Here is a 16,638-nt window from a genome sequence, read left to right on the forward strand (position 1 = left end):
TGTGACACAACAGGACAATTCAAAACCCACTGGTAGAATCTTTCCAGATTCTATTACCAGATCCCTGGAAATATATCTGTGGTAATATATTTTATTCACTTACTTCCTATATATATTAGTTTTTGTAGTGGACCTGTTATATACTACAGTATACAGCAAATAATTGATAAACAAGATAACATAAGAGTTGCTAATGGTCTTTTGGTCTAAGAGGCCAAATTAAATAAAAACTCAGTACATTTGTTGCATAAACATAGAAACCTTTACATAATACAGTATGTCATATGTTCTTAGGCACTGAATGTGTTTATTCTTAATTTTTACTTCAGAAAATTAAGAACCAGGGTAGGGTTGACATTGGCAATCCAATTTACATTTTTTGTTTTGTTTTTTGCTGATTTACCCAAAGTCTTCTTTGTTTCTGAAAAGGAATCAAGTTAATGTTAACTATTAGTGTGTAGGACATACCTATTTCAGCCCTCAGATAATTCTGGATGCTGACCATTTTCGACATACAGTAATATTCCAGTTTAGATTGGTGTAGACAGGTTTAAGCTCCTAAACCTAAAGGCATTTTGTTTACTGTTTTCTTGTCAAGCTTTCTGTGACACCACATTCTACTCCCATAGATGTTTTTCTTTACCTTGGGAGCATATAGATTCATTGTGTTCTGATAACATATCTATATCTGGGACTGATAGTTCTCGTAAAGCAAGAGGTTACTAGATAATACATTTACAGTATTTCCTTATAAATTGAAGGCAGTATTTTCAATGTAATCCAGCACAGGAAGCTAATATGAGGAAGACAGGGCATGGGTAATGTGCTCTCATTTCCCTCATAATCAGAACCATAGCATATCTGAATTCTAAAAAAAAACCTGCAAGATTACACAGACAGTAATGTTTGGGAATACCCCAAAGAGGATATTGCAGTCATGAACCGGGACAAATTCTACAGAAAAAATATACCCAACTTAAGAATTATTCCTGAAATAATTACTTCATTAACTTGAGTTATATGACCCTAAATAAAATATAATGGTTAATAATACCCCCTCCGATTTATCATTCCAGTCTCACTTCAATTATCCAACTCTGTATCTTCAAACTATGAAGTTTAAATTAAAAGGACTGCTTAGGTAAAAAAATAAATGTGAGACACTCCGTAGCCAATGGATGATACAGTGTCTCTACAAAGGCTGTGGTTATGTGTGGAAAAAACGTCAACATTTTTTTTTCATTGATGATGATGAGAGCTCAGAAGTTGTAAAACATATTTGCCATAGCTGAAACCACACAGTTAGAAAATTACTTCACCTGATTTTCTCTTTAAAAACTCTAAGGTTAACAATATTTATTTTTACCATAAAAGTCCCAATAATCAGGTGGATATACAGTAGGTAGGACTATCAGGGAATGAGACAAAGTTTAATGTCTTCAGGTTTTGTCAGTTTTAATTAATTGCAACATTACTGTATTTCCTGTTTTGATTCCCATTCGCGTTTGCAAGGGGTTGTGGAATTGGTGTCCACTGTCATCCTCTGTACTGCTTGAGAAACATAGCCCTTGAATGCTATTTTTAACTGAGTTGTGTCCAATCTGTTTCTCGTGCAGTAATAATCTACTTGCCTCTCCAATCCCCAGAAAACAGTACATACTGTACACACTCAAAGACCTTCATTTAGGAACCTCATAACTGCTTTGTTTCAGGTACAGTACAGAGAAATTGGAAGTAAGGAAAACTTTAGGGGTGAGTAAAAGGACAGGATATAATTTGTTTTGCTTGAAGGGAAATTAACTTTGAATTCCTTAATTAGCGCTTTATCTGCCTTTCCATGAGCAATCCAGACAAGCATCTTTGAAAGATCCATTTGAAATACTGACTGAAGAAGCAATTAAACAGTTTAGTGTGTAAATGCGCCATCTTTATGCCTTTGTTGACCTTGGTTTAAATCCAGCTCTCGTTAGGAAAGTGAAATGAGATTGGCTAATCTAGTTTATTCTTTTTGCACTAGGAGATGGAAAATGTACAGTAGCTCACAGTACATTTGTACAGTTGTAGCACTTTATACCTTGGTCATAGTGGGGAAAGATACAGTAGTTTAAGATCAATTCTAACTGACTAGAAGTCTCTTCTTCTGTTAGCTGAAGGTATTGTTTTCATGTCAACAAATACCTTTGCATTGCTTCATCACAAGCAGGTATGGAAATATAGGTGAAGATACACCACTATTTTTTCACTATGACGTGACACAGTTCTGCATAATTTCACCCTCACCCTCACAGACTCACTAACGATTTAAACAGTGATGAAAAATTCATTTTTTTTTGAATATTTTGGAAAAGGAATTCTGAACACGTTGTAATGATATTAGATATGCAGTATATACAATTGTTGAAAATCCTCAAAAAATCAATTCTAAGCCTTTATGTAAGTAAAAAATAGAAGCATAAAGATACTGTGTAAAAACTGACTTCATGATCACCAAGTACAAGCACCCTTTACTTTTAAGGCTAAGTAAAAAATACCGAAATAGACCATTATACATATGTTGGGCTGCTCTTATGAATAATTCAGAACATTGTATTTTACTTGTCTTGTGGTTCAGTTCTGTGGTGCAACTACAGAAACTACCAATGTTAATGCATCCTTAAATACTAGATTTACTGTACATGGGGGAGTGAGATGGGAGGTTAGCTCCCTTGTGCAAATTAGGTTGTATTGATCCTTTATTTGGCTATGGGTTAAAGAAACTACAGTATAGGAATAATAGATACATTTAATAAAAAGACAGCAAACCATTGTACAGAAAAGTAACCTTAGATGTTCAAAATATGTGGATTGTCTCTCACATAAACTATTCCTTAGTTCCTTTTTCCTGTGCATCCAAACATATAAGCCTTCCAGATTTGCCAGGGTCTTTCAGAAGTACTGTACTTGGTTTTTTCGTTCTAGTTGGGTATGTAATGCATTGTATGATGCATGTTTTCAGACACAATTAAAAATGAAGTACAGCAAATTTGCTGTTTACTGAGGATTTTTTTACTTTGATTTACATTGCTGTAAACTTAGTTTTTAATACCTATTTATAATATCTAACATTAGATGTAAGTGACTGGTTACTTTGTTTTAATTTAAAATTCGTTTAAACATTTCTGTTGACAGAGATTTTGACGGTTTTGTCAGTTCAACTAAAGACATTTCCCTTCTAACTAAAATTGTAAAAGTACGATGAGAAGCAGATTTCTGAGTGAAATGTGACTGGAAACAGCAATACCTACCTCATCCAGGTTACACTGAGGGTTTAGACCTGATGAGTGGCTCCTGCCCTCTGGTGGGGATGTGTCAGAACTGCAACTGTTTTATCTTCCCTTCATGGGTCAGGTTTCATCTTTTAGAAACCTACAGTACATGTGGTCAGAACTAAAGATCCAAAGATAAAGATGTTGGAATTTATTTTTAGTAACACTTATTGTTTTAAGTGTAAAATCCATTCCGCTACTGCAGATAAATTGCATGTGTTGCTGATAAGTATTTAAAAGGTATATAAAATACAGAAAAACTGGAATACTTTGTCTTCCATTCCCCTTCAAGCTTATACCATATAGACCTGAAGTGATGGATGGAAGTAGACTGTGAAAAGTACATTTACTTAGCTTATTCTTTATTTTACTAAATACAGTAAAATATTACACACAACCAATGTTCCTGTAATTTCTGTTAAATAGTGTACCAATACTTATAGAACTGTATAGGATTTCACTGTCATGCAATATTCTGGCAACAAAACTCATCATTTATTGTGATTCATTTTCTGTTTAGTAGCATTTTGTTTTCTACTTCATTTGTCCATGGGTGCAGTTTAATTAACGAGGCAAAGCAAGCAGCTTTAGTGCCCTGAGCTGTACTCAAGCTGTGCACATCCCCTGGGGAGATTTCCGTTGGGCTGGTATTGATTAGATTGCGTCATTTTCATCATACTGGTCCCTCAGATTAACATGCCAGTAGTGCTGTAGTCGAGCATAATCCGCTCCCACACTATAGTATTAATTTCCGAAAGATTAATACTATTTAAATGCGAAGAGCTTTAATGACAGTAATTTTAATAAGGATTGTACACCTGGGTGTGTTTTTTTGTAAAATGATATGTCACCAAGATTCATCTTGAGTGCAGCTATCCTTAGCTGGGCAGCGAACACATTTACAGTTTTAGAAGAACACAGACTCTTTTGTATTGCTGTAAAAGGTTTTTCTCTGCATATCTGCTAGGATTTTCATCTGCCGAAATTGCCTGTTGCGGTGGGGAAGGCACAGTAGTGCAGTATTTAGCATTTCGGGCCATGGGTTCAATTTTGGACCTGGGTTGCGGTCTGCATGGAGTTTATATGTTTTCCCTATGTTTGCGTGGGTTTTCTCTGGGTGCTCCTGTTTCTTCTCACAGTCCAAAAACACTAGTTGTTTAATTTTCTACTAGAAAAATTGGCCCTGGTGTAACAGTGTGGAAATTTGAGCCTGTGTCTGCCCTGTGACGAACTGGCATCCCATCCAAGGTGAACACTGCCATGTGCCTGTTGCTTGCTGGGCTCCCACACAGCACTGAGGTGGAAGAAGCGATTAGAAGATGGATGGATGGATGGAGCACTATTTTGGCATGCTCAGGGTTGTCCACACAGTCAGTCCACTTCATTTATTTGCTTTAAATGAAGATTGAAAGCACTAGATTCTGAGAGTGGACTTCTGTGCAGGCAGCTACTTTCCAAATGGACTCAAACACTACAGCCTGAGTGTGGAAAGATGACTCCATTTGGCGAATCTTTCTCGAGAACATCTGCCTTTTTTCCGGCACAGTGGAAACTATCCCATCCATGCTGCAATATTATTTATTGAAACACGTAAGGGTAAGCTTAGGTTTTTTTTAAACAACTGTTTGGTTAATACATAATGTTCCTTAATCTGTGTCTCTCACTTCTATTGTGGATTGAAAAATGTTGCGTATAGGTGACAAACAGTAAATGGCTTTAATTTTTTCTCCAGGGGTTACTTTTCAAGTGCGTTTGGGAAATTATCATACAAACAGAGCTCTTCTTCAGTACGCTCCATAAAGACTTCCTATGCAATACTATGATAAGGCTAGGATAAAGTACTGACAAGTTGTTCTCTAATTGTTGCCATGTGGTTTGGGGTAGTGTTATCTATTCCACAAATGACATGCTCATTTAAGAAATTTCTGGCTTTGCCTTCTTGTGTCATGGCTTCTTATCCTTTCTAGGAACAGAATGTATCAAATGAAGACTAGATTCCTTCCATTAATACATTGTTCAAATTCCATTTTAGTGAACCCTGAAAGTTCACTAAACGAAGTTAACTAAAACTAAAACTTTGATACACTGTTGGATACATTATGTTAGGAACAATCAAAATGTAGGTATGTATAGTTAGGTGTTCTGCATTTTACAGTACAGGCAGTACTTAAGCCTCTTTTTCAGTAGTGAAGATATGGTTATTCTCTATGTATACAGTATTCTTGCAAATGTCACACGGTACTGTCCTGAGCTTTTTGTATACCATCTTAATGAGTTTGAACGAAGAGCACACTGTAGTATATTAATACTTAAAAAGTTTTCTTTTTACGTCTTTAAAAGTATCTTCCATAATTGACATGGGGAAAAATTTTCAGGTACCTTTTTAAACAATTTTAGTTTCTGTGGCAGAGCTTCCTTCAGCTCAGTTTCTCCTGTTATCTTAATGCTTGAGAGCATATCTTTTCAGTTCCTAAACCTAATGAAAAGCAAATGGAGCATACAAAGATTCATATGGATTTTAGAAATGGGCAAAAACATTGCCAAGTTAAAGCTATGATCAGCACTGGGTCACAATCATTTCATATGGCAAAATAATAGCTGGGTACTGAACCTGGTTGATAGAATACATAGAATAAATGGGCTTGTGCTACAGACATACAGTACAGACATTTGCAAACACAATTATACAAAATTCCTTCCATTCTTTTTAAATAACCACTTTTGTTCCTAGTGGTAGTCACAGAGCTAAATCCAAGGTAGGATTGCACCCTGGATGGGACACCAGTCCATTCTTCTATGGCCATATTTCCCAGAAATCAATGAACTTACCTGTGTATGTTAGGACTGTTGGAGGAAACCGGACCATCCAGAGGAAACCCACGTGAATATGGGGAGAACATGCAAACTCCACGCAGATATACAGTAGCACCCCATGTCTGGAATTGAATTGAGGACCCCAGTGCTGCAAGGCAGTAATGCTAGCCACTGCAACACCATGCCACCCTTAACAATATAAAAATCTTTAATTTAATTCTCAGCAAAAATTTCGGAGGGAATAATGCATATCCTAACATATAGTCTTTTCTAATGTCTGATGGGTTAAATTATCTCTTTAAAAAAAAAAAATCTTTTTTTCTGCTGACACATAAGGATGACACATAATCATAAATCGAAAGAACACATAAATAAAAAGAATAGTCTTAACAGTAATTTACTTTTTTCCAGAATGAGGGATAATTGTTGATGGTTTTTACCTTTTAACATTCACTGTCAAGTGTGTTTATTTTTGTTTTGCTTAAAAAGATCTAAGGATCTGTGGTCTGCCAGAAACAAAGCTACAAACAACAGGCTCGGTTTTCAGAACCACTGTACACTGTGTCACAGGATGAATTATACCTGGCTAGTCTGATGTATATTTGACCTCAGCACTTTCCTTGTAGTTAAAATATCTTTCCAGTGACAATGAGTCTGAGTAAATATAAAAGGGATGAAACAATGTCATTTTAATCAATTATTTCTGCTGTTTTAATATTCTTTTGCTTTTAATAGTCTTTAAATAGTCATCTGCTCCCTCTTACGCCTCATGCCTCTTGTATAGCAAATCCCTTGCTCTTGTCTTTACAAAACACACCATACAAAGATATTTTTATCTTTTTGGAAGGCCGTCAAGCCCCATCATTGTGGCCCATTAGCTCACAGAAAGAATCTTTTCAGTAGCAGTAAGACAATTAATGCATTTAAAATACAGTTTCCCCATTTGTACAGGAGTCCTTCCTCGCTTGTCCCAGGGTCTCTCTGTTATTATTTTCATTTCAATCCCAAAGTGTTTCTTTCGGAACTCTTCCATAATCTGTCCATGGAAGTGGTGCTTCATTTTTTTCTTGAGCTGTGTATACTCCCAAAACAATTTATAAAAAGATTACGAAAGACATTTTTTTCCCTATACAAGAAAACTGTTATTATAATAACGGTGAAAGTAATAAATGTTGTCCTTACCCAAAGAGATGTGGACTGATGACACTTTCATATCAGCTATTCCAAATCATAGCCATTCCTGACGTCATTTCCCAAAAAGCTACTGTATAACACTGTAAGTGAAATTCTCTTTTCATATTTATCTTACGCATCCCTCCTCCACCCCATCTCCACCTTTACAGCTGCCCCTTGGTCACTTCTCCCTCTGTGTGGGTCCCTCCTCGTCCTATAGCCAGGGGACTGGTACTCAGCCAAGCAGGTTAAACCAAATTTCACTACGCCCAAGTCCTCAATAAACATTCTCAAATGTGCTTAATTCTTGAGTTACCCTTGTAAAATTACAGTATATGTAATTAATCTATTTAAACATTGCCCATTTCAATTAAGGCTCCACTAGCGAAAAAAGACACAACCACCTCATTCGGTAAAACATTTAATATATTTACAACTGATCAGAACGTATGCATTGGCACCCCTTTTTGTTTTTTTGTGATTGATCTTGCTTATGTACTGTAGTGTGCTTGACAGGATAGGCTCTGGCTCTCCCAAGACCCTGTATTGGATAAAGCCTGTATTGGATGGATGTACTGTTGTGTTATTGTTCTCTTTTAGTTTTTGCATTTAACATTTCTGCATGTTTAAAAATTAAAATAACGTGCTATCGTGCTATTTCCTTATCTGATGAAACTGTCAAGTACAAAAGAATCGTCAAACAGGAAGTCCAGGACTTAATCTGAGGTATTAAGTCTGTACTGCTGAACTCTAAACCACAGTGCAGTGTCAACATGGGTTAATTTACTTAAGAAAAGCTGATTTTTTTTTTTGTTCAACCAAGGAGCAGTTTATTAAATGGATATTTAAGTAAAGTGCTTTGAGGAAATATTGAATGTTTTATCCCACAAAAGAAAGATAACAGATTTCACAGTCTTGTCAAATAGTGCCATTGTAGGGCACCTGGTTATACAGTAACCGTGGTCCCTTAAAATAAACCTGGTTTACAGCGTTTTGAAAGAGTTGATAGTTCCTTCATCGTAATATACAACAAAAAGAAGAGTTGGGATTCCTAAATAGAGTTCTAAATGAGAAAGCTTCCTATTTGTGGGGATCCGGTACTTCGTCATCCAGAAAGGCAAGCCAGAATGGAAGGGAAACTCTATTCTGCATCCATTTTTGTCAGTAGTGAGCCACTGTTGATCCTTGAGTCTGACAAGCATGTATTTGTAAAGTCCTTCAAAACTACAGTGTTTACTAAGCAGTGACAGGATACCAAAAAAGCCTAATGGAAAGGGAAATACGTTTTTTTAATGAGTAGCTATTTAACCTTTTACTTCTGAACAAATGTAATGAAATGTGAATAGATGTGTCCTAAAAGATTAATACTGATACTAAACAAAACGGCTGACAGTACAGAGCTTGACCCGTTTTCCTGTTTTTACAGTTCCTATAAGGTTAATCATTTTACATCTCAAATACTGTATATCACATTTCAGAATTGATCACTAAAGTGAAGCCAGAGAGACTGCTATGCTTAGCCCCACAAAACAGATACAGTACAGTACAGTACTGTATATGCTGAACTGGACAACAGGGAGATCTGTGGTACCATTTGTTCCAATAGCTGAGAACCTTTCCTTTTTAGTCCATGTAAGGTAAATCACACTTCTTAAAATCACTAAAGCCCCATGCTTCCATCATAGGATGAATATACAGATTTCTAGAGATCTGTTGTTTTGTTTGCAACATGTAACAAGGTAACTGAATGAAAGAAAACAGGTAAGCAACATTTACCAAGTAAACGGACAGTTCAATGAACTGATTATCTTCACAATGTTATATTTGAAAGTTATTATAAAAAAAGAAAGTATGGATTACTTGGAAGGAAAGACTTTACAAATGACAGCTCTTAAACCTTTACAGACAACAGATTTAAAGTATTTCCCGTTTGGTTACATGTGAGTGTACCACAGCAAGTTACAAAACCAGAATTGTGTTCCCGAAAGGACAGAGACAATGCAGAAGTCCCCGATTTTCTCTACTCTTTTGTGCTTCTTTTGTTGTGATCACCAAATGCTATAAGTGATGCAATTGTGTCAACTTTTCTTTCTTTAAAATAACAAGCATCGGTTAGGATTAGTCAGCAACACTTTTGCAGTAAGTGGCCGCTCATATTGAATTCTAGATGACCAGGGAAGTCATGTGAACAGCCGAAGAATACCCTGTGACTTATGAATGCATTTCATATTAACGCCATTTAATCATTTGAACACATGCTTCTAGTGTAAAATCATTTCCAGATTAAATTTCAGCCATATTCGCCCTTATCGTAATAAAAATAAATTAAAGATAACCCCCTTTAAGCCTCTAAATGCAGAGCAGCTAAGCAGGACTGGCGGCAGTGAAATTCCCTGCTGCCAGCTACGAGTGGAAACTCTGGGGAGGGGGAGGGGGGTGACTCTAGGGTGCAAAGCGACAGATTGCACAGGTGACATTAACGCAGTGACACACAGGCCTCTCTCCACCGTGTGGGTCAACGCATTTATCTGTCACATCGGAGAGGGTATTAAAAAGTGGAACGCTTTATTTTCCACACGCATGCTGGCTTTTTGTGCGTGTGAAAGCTCTTAGGGAATGGGCATTTTCATGCAGTACCTCATTCACAAATTAATCTCTTTAATCTCTTAAGTAATATATCATTTTACTAGGGTGACACAACCCCCAAAGTATCAAAAAGCAACAGAGATTTTCAAAGCTTTTGCTTCACATTTACTAGTTGTACTGTAATTATCTGGGTAGGAAGTACAGTAGCTGACTAAGAAAAGGAAATCAGAAATTAAATTAAAACTTTCATTTATGTTTAAGGTATTTAGATGTGAAAAGCGAAAACATGGAGACATTTTTGGTCTTTGAGAGTTTGGCAGTTAATTTGTAATTTAATTGTAGAAATTAAGCCTCAATACAAACCATTAGAAGCTAAACATAGGTGCACATCCAAAGGGTATTTGGCAGGAACTATGAAACTATCGGATTTCAGGCTAAATGCCATATTCTTGTAGACCAGGTTCCTGGAATGCCAGTGTGTCATTGATTACCTAAATCTGCTCATTATTGACCAAATGACACCAATTTAACAGCATCTCCCAGCTCGTCATATAAAATTACAATCAAGTGCCTTCTTAGTTCATTTAAGGTTTCAATTAAGCAATTAAGCTCCGCTGGAATGAAAACTAGCAGTCGCATGGGCCTTCAAGATTAGGATTGGGAACCCTAATCTTAAAATAGCACTAACACTTAACCTAAGCACCAGTGGCTACTACTGTATATATTACCCTGTAGCTCTCAATTGGCTACCTCCTGAATCTACGCAGGGTTGAGCCTGGTCAGTACCTGGATGAGAGACCTCCTGGGAAGCCATGGTCACTGCTGGAAGAGGTGTTAGTGGGACCAGCGGGAGGGACCCACTGTGTGGTCTGTGTGGGTCCTAATGCCCCAGTATTGTGGTGGCAAATGACATGACTAAGCCTAAGCTTCATTAGAAAAAAGGGTAAAAAAAATAGTTTAAAAATATGTGTGAATGTGCAGTGTTTTACAGTTCTCATCTTAGACATTAACAGTTTCACCAGATAGCATATACAGTAAGTGTTGCATACAAAATCTTGCACTTAACATATTCTTGGTTTAATCAATTATAGATGTTTTATAGTTACTGTTCTTTAAGTTTTATCTTTTAAGGATGTCATTATGTGGAGAAGACTCTTTCTCCAAATATGTGGAGCAAGAGGAATAACTTTGCAAAGGCTTGATGATTAATTTACTTTCTTACTAAAGAGCATTCGTATTTGTTTTGCCTCATTTTAGAGCCATTGGTGAATGTTGTTAAAAAGAAAGTTTCATGGTTGGCTTAGCACAATGTTTGAATCATACATATTTTAAATAAATATCTCAATACATCAGTATATATGTAGCATATGCATGTTGGATTTGGTACCAGGATCTGGGTGGATTAGTTTGAAATCATCTGTTGCCTATATTTCATACCACTACTTGTGACTTTTGCATCAGGTTATTCAGAATAATGACATATGCTTTACTGGCAAAGTGTTCAGAATTCAAATTATTTCAATAATCCATTCAATTAAGATGACCCGTTTAGTCATAAGCCAAAGGTAGTTTAATTATTCAGCTTCAGTCATTTTCATCATTTTCATTTCCTTTAAAGATCTTTAGACATTGTGAACTGGGATAAACCATGCTGCTTTAGAGACAGGGATACATTATGTATTTCCCTTTTCTCCTTAATGTCTATGTTGTATAACAACACAATTTTCCATCAGTTCATTTTCCAATCTTCCAATTCAGGGTTGCAGGGGCAGCTAAAGCCTATCCCTGCAAGCAGTGGGCACAAGGCAGGGTACACCCTGGATGGGACGCCAGTCCATAGCCAGACACAAAGACAGACATGTACCATACATACTCATACTTAAGGCCTGTTTTCCTAAAAGCCAATTAACGTATGTTTTTGGACTATGGGAAGAAAGAGGTGTAACCTGGCAGAAACCCATGTAAACACTGGGAGAACATGCAAACTCCACACAGATAGCACCCCAGGTGTGGAATTGAGCCCAGAACCCTAGTGCTGTGAGGCAGCACTGATAACCACTGCATTACAGTTCTGCCTACCAGAGTTTTCATTTTGTTCAAAAGTTAAACGTTCTGTTAATGTTCCTGTCTCAGTACTGTTGTAAATGAAGTGTATACCCTGATAATGATAAAATACCTGTTAATCTGGTGTTTCTGTAACTGTATTAAACTTGTGACAAAAGAGATATATAACCTGTTGGGACAATTTATACATATTGCTACTCAGAACGCCACTTATTCACAGTAATAACAATCCATTACAGTGTATCAGGCTGACCATTTACCCTGTGGACATACTGATTGGAAATGTTTTAATTTCATGCATGAGTGAGCTCTCAGTATGTGGTTAGCAAGTCTTGGTTTCAAATGCAGTATCTCTGTTATGTTTTTTAATCTTAGAAAAAATCTATGCAGGAATATATTGCCAACATTTCCTTTAAAAAAAAGTTGAAACTTTAAAAGACCATTATATCACATCATAAAATTGCATTTATAGTGAAGTATTCCTCATCATGCATTCTGATCTGTTTTGGAAGGTTTTGATCTGTGTCCATTTTCTCCACAGCCTCTTTAAATATTCCTGTGGTTTGCGGTTTGTGCAGTTGTTGAATGTAGATCATTTGGAAAATTACGTCCTAGAAATTCTTAGAATGCAGGGCTGGGGGACTGCGTTCGATTCTGGTTCTGGGGTACTATCTTTGTGTAGTTTGTATGTTCTCCATAGGTTCTCGTGGGTTTACTCTGGGTGCTCTGGGTTTCTTCCACAACCCAGCGACATACTGATAAGGCAATTGGCTTGGGGGGTTATTGCCCCTTGTGGGAAGGTGTGCATGCTTATGTCTGTGTGTGTGCTGTATGTACTGGCATTCCGTTAAGGGTGTACACTATTCTACCTTGTGCCTGTTGCTTGCCGGAATAGTCTTCGGCAAGAGGTTAGAAAATGGATGAATGTAAAGTAAGTCAGATTAACAGTATTATATTTGAAGTATGTTTACATCACATTACATTTGAAGCTCTTAGAGCTGTACTTTTACACTCTTTCATGCAAATCTTTAGAACAGCCAGCTACGTTAACACATTTTTGTTACTGTGTACACATAAAATATTCCCTTAGATATCCTGGTCTGAAGTGCACTCTTAAACAGGCTCAATATTTAAAATATCTTATTACTTTTTAAAGATATCTTTATTACTTTTCTACTCATTCTTTACCAATTAAAGAGGTTCGGAAGGACACGGTCCTTGATTAGTTAATAGCTACAGTATTCATTGGTTTTGAAAAAAGCTTTTGTTGTTTGGGTTTTCAAGTAAATAGTTTCTTTATTTCTTTGTAGAACATAAGTTTTAACACACTGCCTTAAATAGTACTGTACATACAGTAGGTCTTGCTCGATTTCCAGCCAAAGACACAAGAAATATATATTGTTTTTACTGTAGGTAAAAATGCTGATGATTGCAGTAACATCATGTTTTGTTGAAGAATGTGTTAATGTTTTTAGACCATTCAAGAAAATTCCCCATTTCATGTATCTTGGGACAGGACCAAATTTCAGTTGGGTAAATGTCTCTGTGATCTACAGCTAGAGAATGATGTGAATTGATGGTGTTCTGTCTGGTGTATTTTTAAATACAAACACAAATGATCTGGTAGCTGCAGTTCAACAATTTCATGATCCTCAGTATTGTGACAGGTCTTCCTAGGTTTCCTACTACATCTTTTATACATGATTCACTAATACACAGGGTATCATACTACATTTTAAGAGGAAGCATACAATTTGCTGTTTCCTTACTGAAAACATCACAATGGAAATTATAACAAGAAAATGGCATACCTGTACATCAAATTTCATTGTCACTTTAAAGATACTCCTGTTACGAGTTTGGGTCATTTCTGTGGTTTTCTTCAGTGTGATCTAAAATTATTTGAACTGCCTTTTGTATAATGTGAGTGAAATGAGAATTCCCCAGAAGCAAATTGCTCTATATTTTTCCATGTTTCTGCAATGCACATTTACATTTACAGGATACAGGAATAATCAATAAAAACAACACTTCTCCCCATAAGAGTTAAAAAAAAACCACAAGCAGAATAATTGCTACAGATGAAGTTATTTCCTACTCTTCAGAGTTTAAAAGAATGCAGTCTATTTAGCCTGGGACATAGAAGACTTTTGTGAAAATGTGATTTGGGTATTCAAAACCCTGGAAGGGATGTACAAAAGTCATCTGAACTACATTTAGCTAAAGGGGAACCCAGACCAAAAGACACAGACTAAAATGAAGTGTGAGTGTATTAACGACTCAAGAGGGTTTTGTTTGTTTGAGAAAAAAAACTGCCATATTGTGGACTCTCATTTAGTGGGACCAGAAAAAGAGGCTTGAGGGGCCCTTGGATCAATAAATGTAATAGAAACTGTACTAGCAGGGTAGCTCAAAATGGCTCTGTTTCAGTTATAACCTTGGCTGGCAAGATTAACCAGAGACAGGTCAAGAATACGACACGTGACATTAATTGGACATTGTGGCTGTCCCTTTCCCGAACTGTGAACAGGACGAAAAATACCATTGGTTGCAAAATCATGAAGAAATGACCAACGGTAACTTTTGGTGAACCATGAAAATTAGATATTGATGAATGTATTTAAGCGCTTTGCAGCATTGTCTAAAGCCATTTTTCATTTAATTCATTTCATTGTTAAATTGTAGTGAATGTTACTGAATGAATCACTTCAATTATGCAAAGAAGGCTCCGGCTCCCCCACGACCCTGAATTGGATGAAGCGGTTAGAAAATGGATGGAATTATGCAAGGAGGCTTTGATGTTGACAAATGACATACTGCTTCTTCTGCGCTGTAAGAAGTTCCCTATCTGCTTTCCCATGTGCTGCTGCCTTTGAAAATCCTACAATCCCTTACTAGCTTGTTACTTTGTTACTGAATATCTTGCAGCGATGGCAGCTGATTAGAAACTCTGGGTTGGCATTATTTATTCAATTTTGGGAATAGGACAGAGTCCACGTGGGGAGATGTTGAAATCGCCTACCTACATTTTCCGATGCTGTGGCCCATTTACCTGGTCAATGAAAAATCTACTGCATTTAGGCTTGTAAATACGAGATAACGTAGTATAATATAATTTGTTAGTACATGTGTAGTTGCTGACATGGGAAGATGTACAGTCAATGTAGACAAGAAACTGAAATGGTATTTTACATGAGCGCTGGGAAGTTTAATCTTTTGATTCATGAGGTTTCATGGGAGAAAATGGCTGCCTAGGGGGCATATACTGGTGTATAAGGTAGGCGAGGGAAATAACTCATGGTACTGCAGTTGTGTTGTCTGTCTTGGGCCATGCTAGTGTTAGCTGCAGTTGTGTCTGAGCGAGGTTTTCACATCACTGAGCTTGATGTATGCTGTTTCTTCTTCCCTTTGTAAGGGTACTTATTTTAGTAATTTTAGGGTGGATGATAATCGTGCTCCAACCCCCCCCCCCCCCTTTAATCATGCTAAAAGCATGATAGGTTAGGGTAAGGTTTTCTATTCCATATTTAGTTGATTCCAGTGAGATCCTGCGTTTCTGATTAAAATTAATTTACAATACCTCTATCTGCTTTAAAAGCTTGGCTGCTGTGTAATCTCTTCAAACCTGTAACTGTAGTGGGGAAAAAGTGTCCTTAATAACAATTTTAAAAACAGGCATAACTTTGTTACTGTGCTCTAGAAAACACTTCATTAACACCATTTTTATACTATTAATTTGACTACTTTTACTTCAGGTTTAGAAAGGTTGCAGAAAGTATGCAGCATAGGTTGCACAGTGTACTGAGTTTGATAATTTCACAGAATGTAATACAGTTTTGTTCAATATTAAGATTTTGCTGAGAAGAATAAATAACAGAAACACAAAAGGTGTTTTTTTTGTGAACTGATGTTTTTATCATATTGAACACATATTGAACATCGCTGTGGTGAGCAGTGATGAAAGATGAAAATCTCTGTAGCTCACGGTATTACATAAATTAAGTTTTATTTTGTCAATGAGCATGCATTTCATGCTTTAAGAGATTTATGAATGCCCTATCAATAAATTCACTGGGCAGAACATTTTTTAATTCACTATTTTTTTCTAGTAATGTTCATGATATATTTGAGATTGTCAGAGATGTTTGTTGAGCCCACATGTTTTTGTAACTTTAATATTAGCCACAGTACCCCGGGGGGACTCAGCCCTTATAAAACATTTGGAAATTAGCTTGTAAAATTGAAATTGCCTTTGCTGATTTCTGAGAATTGAAGCGGCACAATCAGTGCTGGCATTATGTCTTCAGATGTGTGCTGTCACCCCTGAGAGGAGCTTGTGCTATTGATTTTTGATTCCCAAAGGCTGTGCTTCTGCTGGCAGGCTGTAGGACTAGTGGGACTCAGTAGCCTTTGAGCTCCTCATTTGTTGTTTTTGAAAGGGAGAAAAAAAATCTCAGCCCTCAGGTGCTCATGAAATTGAAGGAAACTGATGGATTGACAACCAGTGTGTACAGTAGTTATGACCTGGCACCTGGCTTAACCACTTTCAACACGTTTTGTCATAGATCCACTAGACTGAGTAGACACTGTTGACTTTTTTGCCCTCTCTTCTCTTTTCCCTTGTCCGCATGCATACTTGCTTGTGAGCTCATTTTCCCAAGGGGACTCAAAGATTAACTCCTCCTCTTCTTGACTC

General features: G+C 36.8%; 1 protein-coding gene across 6 annotated transcripts in view; it reads left to right on the top strand.

The window, feature by feature from the left end:
• The window catches only part of homer1b (homer scaffold protein 1b), a 98,506-nt gene that overhangs the window by 36,558 nt on the left and 45,310 nt on the right, over positions 1-16,638 (top strand). The gene's annotated exons all lie outside the window — the stretch shown is intronic.

This window comes from Lepisosteus oculatus, chromosome 3 (assembly GCF_040954835.1).
Source record: "Lepisosteus oculatus isolate fLepOcu1 chromosome 3, fLepOcu1.hap2, whole genome shotgun sequence".
NCBI lineage: Eukaryota > Metazoa > Chordata > Actinopteri > Semionotiformes > Lepisosteidae > Lepisosteus > Lepisosteus oculatus.